Source organism: Bombus affinis, chromosome 4, assembly GCF_024516045.1.
Source record: "Bombus affinis isolate iyBomAffi1 chromosome 4, iyBomAffi1.2, whole genome shotgun sequence".
Lineage (NCBI taxonomy): Eukaryota > Metazoa > Arthropoda > Insecta > Hymenoptera > Apidae > Bombus > Bombus affinis.
Window position 1 is genome coordinate 6,604,830 of NC_066347.1, and position 24,580 is coordinate 6,629,409.

Sequence of the window (24,580 nt, forward strand, 5' to 3'; positions counted from 1 at the left end):
TCGATACACTTATCGAAAGGAACACACTTTTCCTCGGCTGCCTGAAGCAATCACCCCTCTGTCGACCAATAGGTAACACACTTTTCCAATCCAAAAACCTTTTGCACACTACGTTCCCATCAATCCTACGATCCAATAGCTCTACCCTCTAAAAGCACGTGAAACGAGTTCTCAAGACTCTCGAGAGCTCCTCTAATTTCCACAAACCCATATCCAACGATCTAATCCCATACCCCGATGCACAATTTTCCCTAACAAGCGCAATGTGACTGAAAGATGCAATTCAGTCAGGACCGTACTCCATACTTATTGCAACCTATCGACATCTCCATCGTTTTCTTGCGATCGACAAACTGATCGACCAGCAAACAACGGTCACATTTTGCACACACGGTCGAGCTTATTTCCATCGAGGTGTTTTCCGTTCGACGAACGAGATTTCAAAAATTTCTAGGACCGATAACGTTCACCGAATACAAACCTTTACGTAGCCAAATTAACCAACTGCATTTTTCAAATTGGTTTCTTTGACTAATATAATTATGACAGTAGTGTCTTATCAAAGCGCCAATGAAACTTCAAACTGTTTCACGCTATATGATATATCTTCAAAAATTTTTTTTCGTGAGCTAGCGTGAGTATTATGATCGGTATACCTCATAGAAAACCGAAAAAATCACAAAATGCAAAATAAATGACGTTTGTAATCCTGTCTTTCCACTACGTTTCAATTCATGGAGTTTATAACACGGTTTCCAGGAGGTTTCATATCTGTCCGCGATATCTCTGTATTATTATCTTCGGCGGTGGAAAAACGAAAAACACGCTCGCATATTTCCCAGCAGCGACGCTGCGACGCCGTCGACGTCCACGGCGCGACGCCAAGGGAGACGCCTGGAGAACGGTCGCGGTGGGATCGTCGACACGCGGAGAGGCCACGCGAGCCAGGTTCTCACACGCGAGAGCCAGGTCGTCGCGCACGGTCACGACATGCATACGTGAAAACGCGTGGAGGACCAGCAAACGTATACACAACCAGACGATGCAGATCGAACGAGTCAAACGACGACGCGAGTGGCGACATTAGTAAGTACACTAGCAACGTACACGATTAATGTACAGAAATAACGTACACGAGTATGCACGAACGATATATACAAGTAACGTACAATAGCCGAGGAATGTATGTGACATATACGAGTACCGAACATGAAATGGACGAGAAGACGCGCTAGTTTGCAGCCTGCAGCGGAAACGAGCAAACGAAAATTCTCTTTCCGATAATGTCTCGGAACAAATTTGTTTTTTCAAGACTGTTGGACAACGCACTTTCCACCGATCAAAGGAACACGTCAGAGCTATTCGATTTGATCGATCAGCTGCCGATGATCCCTTTTATCATTTTACTATGCCGCAGTCAATGGTGCGTAAGAACGGAGAAAGTGCGCGACTAATGAGATAGAGATATCTCACGTGATCCTTCGTTTTATTCCCCAGTCGATCAGAGATCGAATCCGAATCCCGATCCGACGGCTAGATCACCTCTCGATGATTGCTCTCGAGCAAGCCCGAAAAACCACAGGCCACTACTCTCTCTCTCTCTCTCTCTTTCTCAGTTCACACCTTCTTCCTTCCAGATCCAATTCACGCGTCTCTTCTCCTCCCGTTTCTTCCTCGATATTCTCCACTGCCAGAAATTCCACCAGTTTACATCCTTCCGAAACGGAGACTCGATCACTGTCACCCAAAGAGGATCGATGACGCGGAGACACCGGAGGAGCGAGAATCACGAAGGTCGGCGAGTAGGGTGTCGCGAGTACCGCATCGACAATCTAGCACCACGTCGCCAACTTACTGGCTCTCTCTCGTCGAATCATCGCACGACCACGTTCAGAGATATAGTGCAACGAGGATCGACCCGATCACCGACGATGGACCAACGTTCACGGCACTAATTGATAATCACGAGACGCATAAATACATCGGTAACTCGATAATCGCGATATATAAAACGTAAAATTGAACGAAACGTTACATGTACCGCGAGGGCCAACTATTCTTCTGTTACGTGAACGCGTTTTCAACGCTCGAAACAGCACACGACTTTTCGCGCTGGACCACCCGGAGCCTCGCGTTCCTCTGATTCTCTTCGCCGTCCTCTCCCTCGTACTGTGTATACGCCGATAAACCACCCACCTCCTACCCTTACGGCACCCTCCTACCCCGCCAACCCTCTCTTCTCTTCAACCCTCTAGCCTAGTAGTAGTAGGATGCGGGGAGTTACTGGGGTGGGATCAATATGAGGTTGAGCGAACGCGGGAAATTCGCGCGCAGGTCCTTCTCCACCCTCCACCCTCCCCTCCCTCCACACGATACTACTCTCTCTTACCCCCTACTCTTGGCTAACCCCTCTGTCCCTCGTCTCTGTCCTCTGCCCGCACCCTCTGTCTATCCTTTTTTAACCGATGTAAAGAGAGTACCTCGTACTGACGTCTACCTCGTCTCGCTCTACCACAACCCTTCTGCGTCCGTCTCTCACCGATTTTCCCGCTCCTTTTTCGTTGCCTCGTCGTCCCGACGTCTCCCGTTCGGCTCGTTTCTCGGCCAACCTTCGCGGCGGAGAGCCCACCCTTCGCCTCGAACCTTCCACCAGCTGCCCTGTTTCTATGCCTCACCTGATTGTACACGCATCTAGGTGTATACGGTGACCAGTCGAACGGGGCTGTACTAGATTCGACAGATTTGGCGGTGTATTAACAAACAGGTTCGTTTGGTACCAATACGTATACGTTCTATTGTTTTCACCTTGTCGTAGTTCTCATAGTTTCTAAGAATCGATCTTACAGTCTGCTTTCAATCGAGAACAGGAGTCTTCATGCTCGCAAAGAACAATCAACGTTGGATTGAAACTACAAGTTTTACAATTGTAAAAATTCTTTGGAAGCAGCAGGCAGCAGAATTAATTATTTGAAAATTAATTGCTCGACCCTCGGTAATAATTAAAAACGCAAACCAAAGTGAGCAACGAGGTTCGGTTAAACGTTATAACATTTTCTAACGAGAGAGAATGCAGCTCCTAGGAAAAGTAGCCATATTTTAATGAAAGGACGAGAATGCTTGTTTCGAATCTTTGGTTCTTTTCTATGTTGTCCCTTGGTTGCGATTTTCTGGATTAGGATGTTAGGTCGTCCTTGACAGTTCGTTCTTTTCATAGCATTACATACATATGTATAGGTGGAGGTTTGTGAGATTCAGTTATAGATAACTGAGGGTAGTTCCTGTCTGATTTAAACGACTGACTTTGTAATCTTTAAACTGATCGATTTGCTGGGTGCAGGAACCTTCGTCAAAGATGATCTTTTTATGGCGACCTTTTAAGTTATTTTATTGCGAATGAATTCTACTTGTTGCTTGTTTATTACAGCGGAGAGTCATTTCGAAGGTATTCTAAAGGCTTGGGTTTTGTGTAGGGTGTGAAAGGGTAAGGGTCTGAGACTTTGAGAGGTCATTGTACTCATTAACAAGAATAGAAAATTCTTAATGAATACGGCTTCTAAAATTATACGTAATATTTCTGATAGAAAATATAACTTTTTATCTCTTTGTGGATGCGTTCGTCTATAAAAAGGAATGTAGGGAATGAACGAAATGTTTAAAAATACGATAATTTTCTCGTGTCTTTTAATTGATGTATCTAGAAAAGGATGTTTAATAAAAAGTTTTATACATTACCATACAATTTATTCAGAAGTAAAATTGATTTTAACTTTTATGTTTCCTATCTATTATTTATTCTGAATGTGCGATATCGCGAAACAGCAATTTATCATGGAGTTAAATAACTCGGAGGGATAATGTTTAACAAGAGGGACCATATTAAAATTCAAGAAATTGATATCCGCGATTCTGTTTGACTCTGATACCCGGCGATTTTTATGCAACGTTCCTTCACGATGCAAATGCGATTTCGAGGAAAAAGTGGCCGATTCCTATGCGTTGCTTCCGTCGTGAATTTCCGCGGCACGTTGTTAAATTTGCAAGAAACATGTACTACGTTGCCAACGGCGAACCTGTATAAAATTCCGTTTCTAAGCAACGAACTCGAAAATTATTAATTCTCCAGTCATGCTATTGTATGCGTTTCATATTTCCAGGGGATCGAGCTATATCCAAAAAAATAAACACTCTCCTACTCTAACTCTGTTCAAATTGAAATGCTACAATGAGAAAGATCGAAGATATACATTCGTGATACCGCAAAATAAAGAATAAAGTACGTATAATAGACTGAAAACGTAAAGGAAAAAATTAAAGATTAAATTACGAGAAGGCTTTGAAGAGACATGCACGTGACATTTAGAAAACAAGAAGAAAGAATAAACTAGAAATAGATTAAAAATTAAATTACGAGAAGCATTCGAAGAGGCATACATCTGACATTAAAGGAAGAGGATAAAACGAAAGATAAAAGATTGAAAATTGGATTGCATTAAAAAAGCAATTGCACGAGTGACGAAAAATAGACATGGCAGAATTATAAAGAAGAAGCAAGTATTCGATTCAAAAGAAATGGTAAAACCGACTTGTAATTTCACATAGTCACATAACGTTCCCTGAACCAAATGATATTAATGTGAACTTTGGACTTCACGCAACGGCCCACCAACGAGTTCTTTTCCCTTCAAGCATCGCTGCAACCAGAGCCGATCGAGTAAAGTTGAATTGCGTTTACGCCATTACAACCCACGCCCCTCTGGTACACAGCCACAGTTCGAAAATACCCGTTAAACGTGAAAGGTAACGGTCAAATATCAACTTAAAGCATCGACTTGCAACTTACTTTTCGTATAATGTTTGAACAGCTTTCGCAGTTTGCAAAAAGCCTCTTGCTTCGCGCCGGCACGTTCCACGAATTAAATCGAGTTTCCCTGGAATTTCGTACACTTACAACGAATTCTCACAAATCTCTCATTGATCGATTCCAATGGTAGAATTATTTGTCAAAAAATTAATTCTTTGCCCAATCCTGGATACTTTAACGTTTTTTCAATCTTTGCACGCTTGATCTAATTTTATGAAATTTATTATTTATCGCTATAACGAGCTAAGCAATAGATTTGAAATAAATCAAACAGAATCTCTCAATGATAAATAAATATTTTCCAATAATAATTTCCATATAATGGACAAATATTTCACGTAAGATAATGGTTTCCCTCGAAGCTTGCCATGGTAACGGTTGAACGATCACTCGGCATAGTCGAGTCGGTTTTTTCCAAACTGGAAGGCTTTCTCCCGTCAAGTACTCTTCTCGAAGGATAAATGAGCCCTTCCGGACCGCGAACGATCCCGGCGACGCCGCGACGATGAGATTCGAGGCGGTGAATTGGAATCCGGCCAGAAGAACGCAAATTAATGACGTCATCTCTGTGGCCACCGCCATAACCGTCGTAATTATGATCGCAAACAGGAGTAGGCCGTGGCGCGATCGAACCCCGTACGAATTCCACCGACCACCACCGATGAATTTACATGGTCCAATAGACTGTTACCAATTTAACAGGTAAACTATCGATAAACAGGTTGCGGAGAAACAATGTGCCGCCTCTCGTTGCTGTTGCATATTACCACAGCGAAAAAGAGGAACGTGAATTCAAACGATAAAAATTAAGAGATTGCGCGATCTTATACAATTCGATGTCAATCGTCGTGTTGTATCCACAACATGTTTCATGTTTCCAATGTTATTATATCGGAGAAACGTTTAATCTTCTATTGCAATTTATTCGATGTTAATCCTTGCGTCCTATCGTGTTGTTTTGCGTTTAACAAATTTTTACGCACAAATATTCGGTGTTTGAAGTATTGGATAGCTAATACCTATAGCTATATAGTTTAGTATACGATAATAATATAACAATAACTAATAGATATATAGTTTATACTCGGCTGTCAGGAAAGCAACGAAGTTTTCATCGGCTCTATCGATTGTTAAATAAATTATGCACATCTGAAGGCAAACAGGATTATTACGTCCGATTGTAGTTACGAAAGATTCGGTTAATATCTCACTCTATTGTTCGTAAAACTATTTAGATCGAAATGGAAAAAAGAACGAAAAGGCTGCGGCTGAAGGAATAAATAATCCGTTATTCGATATACTCCACGTTCCAAACCACAACTTCCTAGAAACAATAAAAAATCGTTGCTCTGTAATCAACATTTTTCCATCGGTCAAAATTAACCAAAGAATAATTACTTGTCAAAAATCTATCGTCGTTCTTAACCCACGTTACAATTTCCTTCTTTAACTTTCACTTTCAACCGAAGTGAACAATCGTATAATGATGTACGTATGGAAACTCAGAGAGACACGTTGTATCTGCAAACCTAACTGGATAATAGCAGCGTTAATTAAGAACTCATTCGCGGGGTGCATCGAACGTCTATCAAAGGATGCAACGCCCACCCTAAACGCACACCTACGCACAAATTCGCACATATATACGCACACACAATAGAGCGGAGAATGCGAAGCAGACGATACATTACGTAATGTAGCTCGCTACCCGAACCTACCACAATCTAGGGGATGGATCGGACTATCGTAGGAGAGATGGCAGCGTTTCCGGGCCAGATCATCCCGAAAATTGCGTCATTTGGGCTTCGTCTAAAATACATAATAAGCTAGGTCAGGCTACGAATTTCTCGACGAGACAGCAATTTCCTTTGTCCCACCGTCAAACGTAGACTCTACTTTGAAGGTATCCATCTGTCCTGGCGAAATGTCAGACGAAATGATCCATTTCAATATTAACAGAGAACAGCTGAACCGAGGGACTATTATTCTTGGATGAATCGAAACGCCTAACAGGTAACCGTAATGATATTGAGCGATTTAGTGTGTTGTATTGTTGAAGTTTGAAGGAGATAGCCGCCCTTTGATCGTTTATTACGAGTAATTTGTAGTGGCAGTAAATGCAAATTCCATTACGGTAGCTGTGTGCTACAATTTAGATATAGTTCCGGGCATAGAAATATAGGTTGTGTGTATTTTGTTTAATATTTACAAAATTCCTTGACTTTAACGGTGTTAATTATTTACTGTATTTAACATGTCTGGTAATTAATATATTTAATTATTTGATAGAAAAAGTACGACAGATCGTCAATTGCGATCGTGTATTTAATTTAAAATGTTAGTTGATAATTGCTTTCGTATGATTTCGTATGTTTGTAATTTTTTTTTTCGTCCTATCGTCATCATCAAGATAAATGTAATAATGTTTATTTTACATGACTTTGAGTTATATAATCTCTTTAGGTAATCGCTTTTTTTCTACGTTCAATAGCAGCATGCTAGATATCTACACGCATTTATGATTACCGTGACAATCTTGTCACGTCAATGATAATCTTCAAACTGGAAAAATTAATAACATCTTTTATTTTATCATTTCTGTTTTATTCCTGATACCTTACCTCTTACATTATTAGGAGCGAAACTTGATCCTTTTTAAATTATTATAATCGTTTTTGTATTATACATCTTGGACTAAAATTAAGATAATGTGAATATATGTATATATATTTTAGTGTAGATAAATTTAATCTAAACTTTGAACTTGCGGAAATGTACATACAGGTGCCTGATAAGTAAGAGAGGGACAAAGATGTTAGCACAGGATAAACGTAATGCTGTGTCTCTGTCGTAGAGCCACAGTTCAGATCATAATATCGAATGTGATAGGGCGTCTAATACAAGCAACGCGCCAAATATCGTCTTGTGCTATAGTTCGAGATTCTATATTGCACCTGTCGAGGATAGTACATCTAATACACTAACAACGGTTTAACGTGTACCAAATTAATAATCAACTACGGAAACAAATTGTAGAATGGCCATACTTAAGGAAACTATAATTATTAATTTTATTGTTATTGTATTTCGAGAAATAGACTTAAAAAAATAAGAATTATATACCGACTAAATGATTAAGAATTTGGGATGCATTGTTTAATTTTTTTAATAAAATTTAAAATAAAATGCATCGTAAAAGAATTTATATTATAATGGGAAAATTATAATTTTCATAAATTCGTTGATATTTCGTTTGTAAATGTTTAATATTTATTCGAATTTTAGTAGCAACGCGAATTTCTATAAAATAAGCTGTCAATAATACACTGACATTTACAAATCCAAAGAGCAAAGGAAAATAAAATTACACACTTGAGACTGAATTTCAAATTAAATTGTCTGCTACACCTATGCACGATTTGTGCCAACCTACGCACGAAAAATCCTGTTGATTTATGACCATCACGGTGCATTTTTTCGCGCTCCCGTAAGAGGATTATCAGAAAGCGGCGAATAAAAAAGGAGAAATGAAAAGCCAAGATAAAACTGCCTCCAGTTGAATCGCATTATTACGATAATCCAACGATATTAGTCGTTCACGTAGTTATGCGTTTATCCCAAAAATCTCGTTCATCGTCTTTCTAACTTCTAACTGGTTACTTTATACGCTAGTTTAATTCTCGTTTCATAATTATCGCAAAATAATTCACGAGTAATTTTCATATCTTTGCAACAATTAATTCATTTCAATGTCTATAACGTGTTCGTAACTACGACAAATAAAATAATGAATTTATTAATCTGTTATACCGTCTCAAAAAATACCTTTGATAAATAATATAAAAGTTATTATTCGATGCTTTCTTCGTATCAAACATCGGTAATGGAAGTTATCGACAAAAGAAATTATCACTGATTTTAAATATCAATATTTCACATGTTCCGCGTATCGTTGATACAATATTTATTTAATGATATTTTCTAACTAGTCGCTCAATCTTTATATTTCTCCTGAGCTATCACCAATCGTCACTATTTTTTTATAACCATCGATCACACTATGGTTATCGAATTTAATCTTTTCAACTACATTTACAAATTTTATGGAAATAAAGTCTTATAGAAAAACTTCCAACCTGCTATTTTCGAAACTTCGCAGTTGATTTCTACTCGTCAATTACGACAATTTAAGCTCAGTAGCGTCCAAAACAAGCCGGTGTCGAAGCTAACCTCTGCACGTCAGTCAATACTCGTTCCGTAGAGCACATCGACCGCGATCGTGATTAATGGAGGAATCAGCTTGCACGGCACAAAACGAAACGGGATGCAGAAGATTGAAACACGTTATCGCGACGATTGCGATCACAATGATTTCAATATACATAAATTGCAATTTATTTCAACCAATTGTAGTTTATCGGTGCAGCGGACACGCGGCAAAACTTCGAAGCTTGGTTCAATCAAAGTTCGTTTCGTTACCCGTGAACGTATTTGCGATTGGATTCGACTTTCCGCGGGAAATTTGAAATCGGGGTTAAGCGTTGCGTGGCCTATTTCTCGTTTGTATCTTGTCGTAGATGAACGGGTGTTTTAATTTGTGGAGACCTCGCGAGTGGGCTGTAACGACGTAATATGAGGCAGTAAAATATAACGTCCGATAAGACAGACTGGGTCGGAAGTATTAGCATGGTTATGATTGCTAGAAGATAGGAAGAATAATGGGCGTCCTTTGCAGCTGTGTGAACTATTTCCTCGTGAAAAAAGCATGATAAGATGGTTCTGTGTAATTATTAATTATCGCACATTTTATATAATCGTTACCTTTGTGATTGTACTAACAAGTACAATTCTGAAACTAGTATTAGATATTTCCGCAATATTTATATTTCTATAAAAGTAAGTAACAAAATGAAAACTAAATCAAAATAGAGGTTTGTTTTACTTATTAAATATTGCAACCGGCGCTTCGCTTACGATATTTCATATATCTTGGAATATCACGTGCATCCTGCAAATTTTTTCAGTTTTAAATATTCTATTCGCCAAAATCTAGTTCATTGCTTGTTTTCCAAAATAAACTATTATACTTAGATTTACGATAGGTTAATAGCAAGCATTAGAAGCTTTGAATGGGTACAAAAATTGATTCGATATATCAATAGTTTATTTATAGATGAGCACATAGTGGTAAAGCAGTAGGATAGATATGGAAATGGGAATCCAACGAAAAAGTTTAGACGCGAAAGTAAGGATTGAAAAGATTTAGAGGGTGGTTTGCTAGAAGTAGGTCATCTTAATATCTTCTGTGGCGCTACAGAAAAAAGCACGAACGTGGAATAGGTGGTTTCAAGGGATCGGAATGATATAGCAAAAAGTTTTCTTTCAAGTAGTTTTCTTTTTTTTAAAGGATCAAGGTCAATGGCATTTGTTTCCGAATAAAGTCGAAAGTTAACTTTAACACGGGTATAACGTAAAACACTTCGATACTAGTTGCCATTCCTTTTCTTAAATTATTAATACAATTTGAAAGATATTACTCAACTAATACTATACTAAAATTATACTAAATATTACTAAACATATCTACTAAAATATTACTAAAATACTAATACTATAATTAGATATTACTAAAAATATCTAATTACATCTTTTAATATCTAAAAAACAATGGTCGTATAAATGTGATACCGAGAAAATCCAATAAAACCTGATAAAGGAATCGTTTCCTTTGAAAGATAATACTATGTGCAAATATTTTTCGCAGCCACTGTAGATTCAAGTGTATTAGATTTCCATACGCCTGGAAAAATTTGAAACTACGAAAATTGAACGCAAACAGTGATAAGACAACGTTTTATTGAGAAATAAATGGAAATAATTTAAAATAAATAAATAAATAAAAATACAACAATAGAAAAGGATTATAGCCACTGTGTACATGCGACTTTATCGAAATGAGCGGACGCAGTGAACAGTGATCGATCCACCCACGTTCCATCTCGTTCGTGAAATTAACGCGAACGCGTACACCGACGCGACTAAAGACAGAACGTTCCACGAATTTATAACTGGCCGCGAACAATATCCGCGCCTACATCGAGGATTTCCATTACGGTTAATCCAGCCGTGGCTTCACGCAGTATGTTCAGCACACGTTAAGGGGTGAAGAGAGGTGGGGGGTTTAGGGTGAGACACACAACAGCAAATTGCAGCCGGAATCTAAATCTCACCGTGGTACCCACATACTCACCTGAGGAACTGCGTACTTGTACCCGCATTCCTGATACAAATGGATAGACTGACACGGTGATTAAGTGGCACGGCATCTCGTATTCATGTGTACACTCGTGTGGACCGAGAGTGTGCGTGCCACGCACTGTACGTGGCAGGTATAGCGTATGGCGATTAAAGGTTGTTTCACAATGCAGCTTGGGTCAAGAGAATCGAACAGTATAGCTGGAGCCTGAGAGCTTGCGCTTTCAAAGACGCTTCCCCTACCACCCATCAAATATTTGGTTTGTTTAATGGAATACTATATCTTGCGTTGAAATGTATTATACGCGATTTATGTGGAAGAAAGAAATTAATCTCTTCGAGTCATTAGATCTAGTCAATTAAAAAATTCCCAATATTTCATTTGAATCACACTATTCAATTAGTAGATTATGGAATATATATATTTTCCATTAGCAAACTGATAGCGGATTAACAATAGATTAGCTATCTGCAAAGGGAATGAAGTCTGCGAATGTGTCTGGAAACGTGGAGGAAGTTAAATATTTAATCGATTGTTTCCCAATCTTACGAAAGATTTGTATCCATTAATGTAATTTATCAAGTTACCCTCTTCTCACCGGAGATTTGTCTTAGAACGTGTGCATGAGAGCAGTATTCGTGATGTCTCGGATATCGATCTTTTTCTCTAAGATGTTTCCTGATTGGATGCAACGCCCGACATAGGATGAAAGCCTGCGTGAAATGGATTTTTGGGTTTGGAGAAGCCTCTGTTGCTAGGTAAGTAAATTCGTGCAGCTAGTCAGTATGCTCTTTCGATCAATGTTTACTCGAAAAAACTTATGATACATTAGTTTTACATTTTTTTATGGAAATATTTTATACAGAACAATTTTTGTGTCATACGATCAACTCTTTTTAAGAGTCGTGTCGAAATTAAGATAAATATTGACATGTATTCCTTTTCTCACTTACATTGATTTCTGAAACCTTTCACGATGCATTTGAGATATTTCGAATGGAGCAAGCAATAGTTTAAATAGAAAAATGAAATTTTATGAATTTTCCATTCAAAAAATACAAGAAAAAGATCTCAAATCCTAAGATTTAATTTAGTAACATAAATTATCGCGATTTACAAAGGAATCACGCGCAATGATGTACCAAAATCTAAATTTTAATGGAATAGCGTATAATAGAGCTAAGAAGCCTGAGTGATAGCATAAGTAACGATAAAACAATAGTTTGGCGATAAATTGGTAATTTAATAAGTAAATAAATAAATAAGCGGTTATTAGCTATAAGCAATTAGAATGTGGATCGAAAATCATCCTATACTGCAAAGTAAAGCTTAAAAATAAATAGATAAAAAATAATAAATAAAATAAATTATCGCAATTCGATATATTTCGTTGTTGACGAAACACGAAATTTGACCATAGCTATGTATCTCGTTAAATCTTCGAAACTTTAAACCGACTCGCTAAATCGAACCAAAAGATCGATTCTCTAAAACTGTTAGTAACTAAACTCGTGGCGCAAATGTTTCCTTTCGTTAATTGGAATCTTGAAAATGAATCGTCCGATAAAGTAGACGCGGTTACCAACTGAACATCTTAATTAAATTGAATTCACGTCGCGCGACCTGAAAGCTTGCATAAAGGCTTCACGTGTACTGCTCTAGCTAGTTTAAATCGGCCAATAGGGTGCAATAAGGAACGACAGAGGCAAAATTGAAAAGACACATACGATCGATGCCTGTATATTCCAGATGCAATATTTTCTCAATAACAACGTTACAAGGACTTGTTACTTTTTATCGAATTTTAATTTTATCTTTTTTATCAAATCCTATTTTTTTATCGTTAGAATATTTTTTAAATTTGCGGAAAATATAAAAGAATTGGCTTTTAAATTGAAAGTATTTTTCTTGATTGCGATCGGGGAGAGATGGAGACAAAGAGCTTGAGCACCATAACCTCAATTAATGATTAACTCGCAATTAATATCATTTAGTCGTAGATCACAATCCACGAAAGCTTGGATCGACTTAAGTACTTAATTGTATAATACTTTAATTTGCGTTCTGTGTTTTACCCGATAAAATCTGTAAATCGCGTAGATATCACGTAAGATATGAGATACAAATTACATAATCTAACTCAAATGTAATTTGAACTTACTTTCCTACTTATAACACGATCGTAATACGTATCGTAATTGTGCATTAAAGAACCTTCAACTTATAGAAAATCTTTCAAAAAATAATATACACGTATCACACAAGCACGATCGTAATTAAGATACCACTATTGCGAATTGGCTGCGATCGTGTACCGTAGATTTACATAAATACACTACGCGAGGCATTATTTTCATCGGGCAAACAAAGCATCTTTCTCCCAACATCCGAGCACGTGCGAGGAATTCTGCAAACATGCGGGCGAGCATAATCCGCGCATTGTTTGCATGTTTTCGCACGATTTCCATTTAGATAAGTGCTTATGATCTGTGCGTTCGATTTTTTACGCCGCAATGTGGGCACCGATTTCCTTGAAGAAACAAAGAAAAAATTCAAGGTTATGACGACTTACGGTACAACAAAATCGATGATGTTTTTTCTGACGGGAAAAGTTACTTCTTGTGTATCGGGGAAGAAAAATAGAACGATTGTTTTTAATAGAATATTTTGGGAGATGTAATACAATGTAGATGGAAAAAATGAATTATAGGGATTCGATCGCTTTGTTATTGGACTTGTTTAATTTGACTATCTGGAAAAAATTAATTTGGTAGTGTCATCTTATCGGATCAAGAAGCAAACTGCATGGGACGTAGGTAATGCAGAAATCTGTTGGTCGGTACTAAAGTGAATTACAGGGATCTGCTACACCTGTAGTTGCAAAAAGAAAGTGGATAAGGTTGGCAAGTGTTGGAGAAAGGCCAATAATTCAGATATTCATAATGTCATTGTCCTTTCAGATGAAACTGTATAATACACCGCAATCTAGTATAATATACAATACAATATATCATGACGTTAGATACTTAAAACTAAAGTCCATCTACGTTAAAAAGAAACTTGCAAACATTAATTTTCACGAAACGAGCACATCCTTTTTGTCTTCCTTTTCTTGAATAAACATATGATGTATCGTCAATGTAAATATAATGAGATTCGTCAGAGGATGATCACAAAGCAGGTTCTTAGAAAGATCGTACCGAAAAACGAAAAGGAAAAAGGAAAATAAAAAAAGATTTTGGGTGGACGGCGCATTAACAACACGCCTAATAAGGTTTTCTCGTCTAACCACAAGTTTCGGCCACTCGTGTAAATTTTCGCGGCAAGTTTAAACACGTCTGAACAAGTTGTAGCACGACTCGTGCCTTCTTCTCTGCCAAACTCGTTTCTTCTTATCCTTTTTTCTGCCGCGATCCTGCTGTCTAACAAGGACGACACTGGTTTTGCGGTTTAACAAGTAGAACTTTGGCCAGTCTCGTTTATCAGATGATTAACGCACTGACCGCAATTTAAAAAAGTCTTAAAAGGATATTTCCCTCGCATGGTTTGCCGACCGAACAACTGCTCACACGAGCGTGTAAATTTCGCTCCTTCTGCACACGAAAGTCCGACTTTCGTTGCAATTAAAAATTTAGACATCCGTTTTAAATTAAAACTTTTAATTCTATGCAGTGGTGTTATTACCATTGTTACTGTAAATAGGGCCTCCGCGTTCATTCTAAACTACCATGGAATTTAATTCATTATCCTCCTTCGATGCTCATCCCTTATATTTTACATTTTATATTTACCTTTTGCCTAATTCGTACAGTCGATAATTGTTGCCTAATGAACGTATGCGCCACATAATTCATAAAAAGAAATTCACAGTAAAATTCATATAATATTTAAAGACACACGAAATATAACATCAATTCAATTCAGTATCACATAAATACAGTACATTTTTTCCATCTTAATTCTTAAAAGCTTCCAAGGAATGTTTGTCGCAGTTGTTACGTGCATCGAACAAAGTCTTCTTTACCGATATTTTTCATACGAGGCAACTCTTCGAACGAAATTAATTTCTATAAATAAATATATATATTTCTTTTTACAATATTCCCGCTATTCAATTCGATCGCTAGCTGCAGCGAAAAATTTGTTATTTGATAAACCGCAGATCTGTACACATGCCGTGCTATTTGTCAGCTGCAAGAATCACTTTCCAAAAATATCCGCTATCCTGTTGCAGGCAAGCAACCTCGCCAATATCCCTGTCGGTATGCAAGTTCACGCTTTACCGCGATTTTCATGCACGAGCTTTCAAACTTTTACACAGTGTCACCACGCTCTCATTATCCTTCGGAGGATTTTATGTTTCGTAAACTTGAGCCATCTTAACGAAAATCTCTTAAACAGTTTCGTGTTATAATCGCGAGGTGAAAACTTTTAAACGCGACACTGTTTAATATCGATCAAACTTTCTAGACCAATGTTTGATACTTTAATATTCATTAGGGAATATTCTTCATTACAGATTACATACTTCTTCTTATTATTATTATTGTTTGAGATTGCAACGATAAATCCGTTTTATTCCTATGAGATTTTTATGCTATACTAACACCGTTTCTGCGAAAAAAGCTAATTGACGAAATGCTACTATAGGAACAATTACTATGATCGCGACATACCGAACGTGTTAACGATATAAAGGGTAATAGACTCGAAATCGCATATATAATTTCTTGCTTAATGAAGTGTATAAAGCTGATATTTGCGGTTTGTTCGCGAAACGAAGCGAAATGTGCGTTCCAGCACGTTATTTACTTGTAGCGGAACATTACCACGTGCTCGAGATCCGGTTTGAGCAAAATTGAATTCATGGTTAAGCACCATCTGTCTGGCCGGGGAAAAAAATTTACGATCCGTGCGATCGAAATTTATGCCTCGCCTTAGAAGAGCGCAACTTCTTTCTCTACTCGTGGAAAATATCGTCGCATCGTATTATATTACACTAACACTATAATATTTCACGTATATCATATCTTGTAATATCATTTGCACGAAATTTGAAGAATTTAGGAAAATATATACACCGTAAGACTTATTAGGCAAATTCTATCTTTTCAACATAATTATTTAAATCTGTTACTCTTTGGTAAAATGTAATTCGTAATTTATATATAATATAGTAACTATAATGTTTTCATATATATGAAAACGTGCTCTAAATCTACTCAATTTCTTCGAAAGATAACGTACCAAAGCCTATCCTCTATATAGCCTTTTGGATTCTAAACAAACAGAATGATCGCGAACGAGCAGAAACGTAAGAAACTACGAGACGACTGAAATTTCGTATGATTCGAACGAAACAATAAAAGGGCCGGAGTAAATAGAAAATAATAATGAAAAGCGAAACGCACAAAGACGACTTTCGAATCACGAGCCTTTCAGATGGAAAACCGTGGTGGTGTACGCGGTGCAAAAGCGTAGAATGGACAGCGATGGCTTTAAATGGTCCGTATTTCAATAATGATAAATCACCCTGGTTCGACGCAACGACAGACATGGCCGGTTTGAAGATCTCACCGCGAGATATCGCCGTCAGGGGTCTATCTTGTGCCTTCTATCTTATACGGTCCTGTCTCCTTTGGTTTGCCCTACAGGACGTTTCAAAACCCATCGGGAGTCTCAACCGTGAAGGAATCCCTTTCAGAGGCGCTCTCGAAAACACGTTTCCTTCGATCTGGAGGATTAAACCTTCTTTACCTTCCAATTGTCCCGTTTAACGTCTCCTGACACGATCATGCTTTCTTTTCTTCCTTTTTGGAATATGTATCGTGCGAGAAATTCGTACGAGTCACGTTATTGGGCACATAATTTAAGATGAAGTTTTTCAGGCAGATTTTTCATATTACAATTTTCCTATTTGAGATTATTAGATTCAAATGTGTAACAGTCGCGTGTAGAAGGTGAAACTTCTTCTAATACACGGTCTTACTATTCTACATAGTATTCAAGGTGGATGTAGCAATAATTCATGCGCGACTGATGAATATAGGTACTTTTATTTGAATATCAATGCCTCAATTTAACAGTCGGTTAGATGTTTTATGATAGTTTTTTAAATGAATTTGATTAATACCTGCGTGGAGGGAATTTATACGGATGATGATAAAACCGAATATTATTTGTACGGGTTGAATATGCGATGTAATACTTTCTTGGTTGATAAATGAAGATGGAGCAAAGTATCGCTTTGTTGATTAATTTCGACCTATTTTCATTGTTTCAGTCATTTATCTAGCGTTACGAAATTTTTTAATATAAAGTTTCATAATCGGTTTCTTCGTTTTTAATAATATAGGATGGCGTAACTATTTTTTACTATTGTTACATCAACGATTTATAAAAGAAGACAACGTCTATCTACTCGATGCAGCAACGAACATCCATAAGAGAATCTCAATTCATCAGAGGATACGCAATGAGACAAAAGCTATCAATCGCATCACAATAAAGCATCGCCGAAGAAAAAAGATCTGCGTCGTTTACGGTAAATTCCAACATCCATAATTCAAAACAGAACGCTAACACAGAAGGAGACGCGTGTCATCATATCAGATCCATCGTCGTATCCGTATCAGAGATCGAAACATTTTCACGTTGATTCAACGTTATGCCGTTTAACTTGTCTCGACTCGGTCAGAAATACCTTAATAAAATGAATGATATTCATGAGAGAATTTAAATACAATTATAGCACATGTATAAATTACGACAAAACGCTAATAGAAAAAGATACATATTTATCATCTATATCGAAACTCGAGAAGAGAATATTCACTCCTACGTTGATCCAATGTTGCGTTACTTAATACTCTTTCTTTGCATCGAAAACATCCCGATAAGATGACGATTACTGTCTACGATAAAATTCCACTATCGTTTAACAAAATTGAATGTCACTAAAATTATGACACATTTATAACAAATAAAAAGGTATTCACGAGAAGAATTCTATACGATGCACGCGTCAAAAGTCGTATCAAACGTCAACTCGAAAACCGGATCGGTATTCCAACCTTTCGATCTGCAGCTAAACCAACAGAACGCCTATATGGGCGTTCTTGAAAAAGAATCCTTTTTATTTATCGCCCATAAGTCTCTTATTGCACGCGCGCCTATGAATTGCCCCTAATAATTTCCCAGGAACATCCAACTGCATACCAACGTGTCCATATTCCCATGCAACGTTACGTGCTCCTGCAACACGAGGAAGAAGAAATCGCCACGAGATAACTCCTACATGAAGATATTATGCTTTGATATATGTACGCTCGAACGAGTAGGGAATTGTTTAGCGACGAAACCAAGAATATACAAGAATATACGAGATCGTTTGAGAAGGCTTATTGCTCGCGCGATGCGGGAACACGATGTTCCCTTTCGTGTAAATTCGTAGAAATTTTTCCCAGGGACAACGGAACGTCAACGGAATGCGTTATCGCTGTAAGACGCGTGACGATCCCGATTATGCTCGTGTATCTCAACGACGAATGGAATTTCGGTGGACAGGCAGCACTGTTTACCGAACGACGCGTGGTTCGATGCTGAATCGATTTCGACGCGACGATGATGCGTGATTGGTTTCAGCGATGAGAATCTGCTGGTGAATCGTTTCTACCGTTAGGCGGCTGAGAAGGAAGCAATGATGTTTGACAAAGTAATTTGACGAGATTGAGAGTTAGGTAGGGTTTTCTTTTTCTTAGATCTTTCGTAGATAAATCTATATTTCCTTTACGACTATATTTTAGCAGATGTTAGTACGAGTTCGATAAATTGGAAATTTAATTTCTAACGGAAAAGTTAATTTGTAAAGAAGCTGCAGATGACTTTGAAAACTTTGAGTCGGGAGAACCGATACGGAAGAAGTTTGCAATGTGCTTGAAGATGTCTTCAGATTATATTTCTTAATAAATAATTCAGTTGGCCAACTGATTTCAAGTAATCAAGTTACATAATTCACTTTGTGTATAATAATATTTAATACTTGTAAGTTGGAAATCGCATGACGCGATAGAGGGTCAAGCAGATTAAAATAACGTCCTTTCTCCGCTCTTTCAACTTCAATCCCGCGAATGTTTTCGATACGCGACTGCCGCATACCTGAACGCGTTTCTGCACTCGCAAACGTCTCTTCGAGTTCGGTTGTCGCGAGCTTTTGCACGTCATCGTGACTCAGCCAAGCGGGATCGTCAAACGTGGTGCTTCAAACGTATCGTCGTCGACCCATCCAAATAAAAGGTTTTCTTTTCAGTTGTTCGCGCGAGGGCATCGACTCAGACAGCCTGAATTTCCGTTTATTTTCTTTTACTTATTATTGCTTTTCCTTCTCATTTCATTTTTTCCCCGCTTCTCCCTTTTAGATTAAATCTCCGTTCTTTTTACTTTCTTCGATTTTCTCCTTTTTTTTAACCTTAGCTGATCCTGTTCACGCGGCCAACTTAAAAATAACGCGTTGTATTGGTGGTGCATAAAAATATACCAACCGAGGGAGAACGATCGTTTGGTAAAAGAGAAGTCGGCGATAATACGACGCAGATGGGGATGTTTTTCGAGTGAAATGCGCGAGATTTTGCTGGAAGAGGATAAAGAGTACTTTATAAAAAGAAATATATATATATATAAATGATATGTCAAGAGCAACGTAAGATTTATATACGTGGAATAAAGTCGCCTGTTTGTAGAAGCTACGAGCTTCCCAGTGACCTACTAAAACCCAGCTCTATGTAATTTGGTAGATCCAGTTACGTCCATGTTCCCTCGTATCAAATTCAAGTTCGCTTCAACCTAATTCGATCTAAACTAGTGTACAATTGGCTTGCGTCATTTTCCAAATCTTCGTTTCCCTCGTTTAATTCATAATTTCCCAAAAATTTATTTACCTCGAAAAAATAGCACCAGCAGCCACAAATTCCTTAGGATTTCTATCCTCTTGAATTTATCATATAATTTCAAAAATAAGAAAGAATCAAAATTCTCTACTTACAGCACTTGCAGAATGAGCAGACAAAATCGCAAGTTGTCCTGTAGGTTTCACGGCAGAATTCCTTGGAATCTCGAAGGGAGAGAAAATCAAGGACACGACGCGATTGACGGTAATTCGCAGGCGTACGTATCCCGAATCCGTACAGCGTGTACACGCGTGCAACTTGGAATCATGCGAATTTAACGCCACATTCTCGCCGGGAAGGAAAAATTGAAGAAACGCCAGTAATTCAACGTGGCGGACGCTGAATTATTGTAGTAGCATCGGTCTACGCCTTTCGTCGGCTGCGAGTGGCTTGGTCTCCACCGGATGTGTAGGTTACGCGTCCCTGACCTAGGCTGTCTTCATATTATACAGAGGAAAAATAGCGAAGAAAAAATAAGAGAGAACGAAGGAAAAAGGAAGAGCGACGGGGTAAACGAGTGCAGACGAGGAACGAAGGGCGTTCGTGGTTACGCATGGCCGCTGAAATCGTCACGAACAAAGAGCACGGACAAAAGTAAAGAACAAAAGAGTCCGGAAAAATGATATTTATTAGAGATTTCCTTTTCTAGATTTCGAAGATATATGCCGGATCGTTGCGTGCAAACAGCAAGTAACTCTCGAATGTTGTTATCCTCAGGATTGGTACGTAACTGAATTTTTATTTTCTTTTTGAAGAAGGACGAAGTCCAGTTTAGATTTTTACTATTGGATCCAGATAATAGAAGATCGTCGATGAATATTTGGAATATTTTTGTGGTTATATTTTAAAAAAATTTCTTTCTTAGAAGTTTCTATAGAACTAGTCGGATTATAGTTTATTGGTGTATACATATTGAATGAAATGTTTCTTTCGCTTTATAAGGAAATAACAGGCGCACAATGTTTTTTGTTTTATATTAGTTCATTGAATTATGCACGAACATAATAATAGAAATAGAACGAAATAGATCATACCTAATTCAATAAAATAATATATAACAGAAATTGTGAAATTGTTGTTCATCTATTATCACTTTATGAAACGAAAGAAACTTTTCGGACAACCTAATAGATAAATCAATCGTTTTTATCAACCCGGAAAGCGTATTTTAAACACCAACGCTGGTTCTAACGATGAACCGAAATGTATAATCGATCGATCGATCGATCGATCACAAAATATATAAACAACATTGGACATGTTGCTTACCCTTAGTCTCACAAAAATCAGGAAGAAAAATGAGTAAGAGAAACTCAATTTCTAGTTGCAGAAGAACAATCATAAATGCCCTTCGCATAGAAGAATGTCCATCCGAAGAGAACTATAGGACTACTTTATCTCAACAGATAACATATCTCCAACCAATCTTTACTCGGCACTTTGTCAAACTACTTAACGAATTCGCTAAACAGATACTAAATCTTGCCGCTAGTGTCTTCTTCCGCCACTAAACAGCGTCTTTCTCTAACACTGTAATAATCGGTCTTCGTGGTAAATCTATCTCCGTGCCAAAAAAATATTGCGTGGGACGTTTTGAATCGCGTTTCAGACATCGTTCGCCAGACTGTCGGAAACGTATGCGTGCTGCGCGTATCTACTATCGTCGAATTTACGTAGCCGTAAAGTTTCACCAGGTAAATTCACGCCAGAGTTTGATGCGCCGATGCAAAAATTGCTCCGCCGCACGGCTACGTGATGAAAATCCGCAATAAGGCTTAGAAAACACGCTTGAAGGGGAAAGAGAGAGAAATAGGAACGAACACGGTTACAGGAGAGTCGGCAGCCGCTAGGATGCGGCAGTGTTTTAAAATCGAACGGAAATCCAGTCGAGCCGCGTCCACAGCCATTGCAGCGGTTGCTAATAATAGAGTAGATACTGGAAGGATAGAAATACGACTTCCTCCGTCACTCTGTACCCTGCTGCGTCCCAAGAATAACGGGCTCTCGTTCGATACGAGACTAGCGAAAATAAGGGGTCAGGGGCGGCAACCTAATTCAAACACTCGATACAGCCAAGAAGAGAAGCCACGCGATCGCACGTGATACAGATCTGACTTTCTTTTTAAGGCAGATTTACTTCGTTCAACGTGCAAATGAATTTTTTTTTATCAGAGATTTTGCCGGGTTTTTTCTTTTTCTTTTTTCTTTACCTTAACTGTACCAGTTGGATCATTTTTCGGATTTTTTGGCGAGAATAAATTGGAACGGCTAACGATGTCGAGGGGGTTTGCTGGTTAAAGGGCACTTCAGATGGTATTCGTGCAATTTCGTTGACATTTTTTTGGGCAGGAAGTGGCGAAATGTTTTTATTTTACTGCAGCAACTAAATCGGAATGGTGGAAGTTAATGAAGATTTTTCTTGATCGTTGCTTTTTGGATATATCACAGTGGGTCAGTTTAGCTGGAATTTCGAAGCTAAAATGGACGATTTATTTTTTTATGGGTCTCGTAGGAACCATACCGATCAACTCCATAAATTGAAACGCAGAGAAAGATGACGGCTACAAACGTTATTTTCTATAATTTAGTTGAAATTTACGGTCAATTATGACAACTGTGAGGGACAAATAAATTTATGAAAGATAGTACCCCGTTTTTTGATGATTTTGAATGCTAATTACGCACTTAGTTCATAAATTATATGACATATAAAAATTTGTTTTAAATATTATTTTTGCATCCTTTCTTATTCTTCTGTATTTTATCATTCTTGATTCTTAGAAAAAAATTCTAAAGGGTTCAAATAATTTAAAAAAATTAATTTTTAATTTGTTGTTGTTATGTGTTTTATTTATTTTTTTTATAGCTTCTATCTGTAATGTGATTTATAAGGGAAAATTTACTTGTTTACACTTTCGCAGAAAACTCATCCATCGAATCACGATAATAATATTATTCGAGTGACTGTGAAAGCGTATCCTAAACGCAAGGGATCTCCTTAAAAGGCTTGATATCAAAGATACCTAGCTAACTAGTTGAGATTCCATGCTCCATGCGTAAACTGAAACAGTCCACTTTCACACAATAGACTTTCAGAGAGAAAACATTCTCTAGATTGAGTAACTTCCAAACTTGAAGCAGTACTAAACCTCCATTCAGTTTATAGTCAAACTTCAATTAACAACTTCCAGCCATTTTCAATAATAATCATGAATATTTGAAACCGCGCGTGATCCAGAATTTATTTCACGTTTCTTTTCTAACACGTCTCATTAGTTGGATAAGATATAATTTAATTAATCGTAAGTTTGAAATTCAAATGGAAATAGATTACATTAGAATATCCAATTCCCAGAAAAACAACAGTCGTGCCAAATTCATGGTACTTTAATCTTCTCTTGCATTTATTCAACCCGATCAACTTCAGCAGAGATATTTAATTCTCTGTTTTATTTATTTTACTTGATCGATTCGGCACAGACGTTCATTTATTTCACTAGATTAATTCAACAAATCAATTAAAACCCATATTTCTACGTTCATTGGTCGCTATAATTAATTAAACTTCTGTTTACTTGATATACGTGCCCCAATTATTTTATGTTACAGTAATTATCGAAAGGGTTACATCTTTCGTCGTCCCACGCGGCGTCGTACCAATTCGATTTGTAACTGTGCTTTCTGCTGCCTCTAAATTGAGTTACAGAACATTAGCGGTGAATCGACCCTGCCACCAGACAGCACGTGTCCCTTATCACGTCCAATAAGTGAACCGACGCGACGATATCAGTCGACCCAGGAAGCGTGTGAACTCGTAAAATCAGTGATCCTAAACTCCATATCACGTATCATCGATGCTCGGCCGTTAAATCGCGTACAGTTCCCGTTCGCGCTGTTCATAATTGAAAGCACGAAATATTAAGGACTTCGATGCCGTGGAGTCTGAGTTTCGATAATTAAGCAGTAAGAGTCTAGACAGGTGGTGTTTTATTAACGATGTGATTGTGAAGGGAAGACGAATTTAAATCCATCACGAGAGAGATAAAAAATAGATCAAAGGATAAGTTTAAGACAGAGGAATGATAGTTTTCAAAGGGGAGCGTAATAATTTATGGGAAGAACGATTTATACGAAGAGAAATGTTTGAAGTACAGGGGAATAAGGAAATGATAATAGAAGAACAAAATAGAAGAACAAGAAGATAGTAATCCAAAGATGGAAAAAATAATAGTTTAGAAGTAAAATAAGCAGCATAATAATTTAAGATTAATATTTAATATCTTTACGCGAAAATGAAATTTTTGATAAATTAATGTATCAGAAATAATAGTATAGAATAAAAATCAAAATGATCCGAGTTCATTAACGAAACTAAATTTTCCTACTGCTTTTTATATTCTTTTTATATTAAAAAGCTTAAGTCGAAGATACGTTGAACGCTATGTTTGAATAATACTATTGCATTAGATATGTAATTCCTAGAAAGTAACCATACGTTAAATTTATGAATAATAAACG

General features: G+C 37.5%; 1 protein-coding gene and 1 long non-coding RNA gene across 5 annotated transcripts in view; both read right to left on the minus strand.

Annotated features, from left to right (window-relative positions):
* The window catches only part of LOC126915719 (uncharacterized), a 30,394-nt gene extending 18,239 nt beyond the window's left edge, over window positions 1-12,155 (minus strand). The window contains exon 1 of one of the 2 annotated variants that reach the window (XR_007710305.1): window positions 1,624-12,155. This is a non-coding gene — a long non-coding RNA (uncharacterized LOC126915719). Of the gene's footprint in view, window positions 1-1,473 lie in introns of both variants that reach the window. The other variant, XR_007710306.1, reaches the window with a different exon arrangement.
* The window catches only part of LOC126915693 (probable serine/threonine-protein kinase dyrk2), a 263,932-nt gene that overhangs the window by 163,907 nt on the left and 75,445 nt on the right, over window positions 1-24,580 (minus strand). The gene's annotated exons all lie outside the window — the stretch shown is intronic.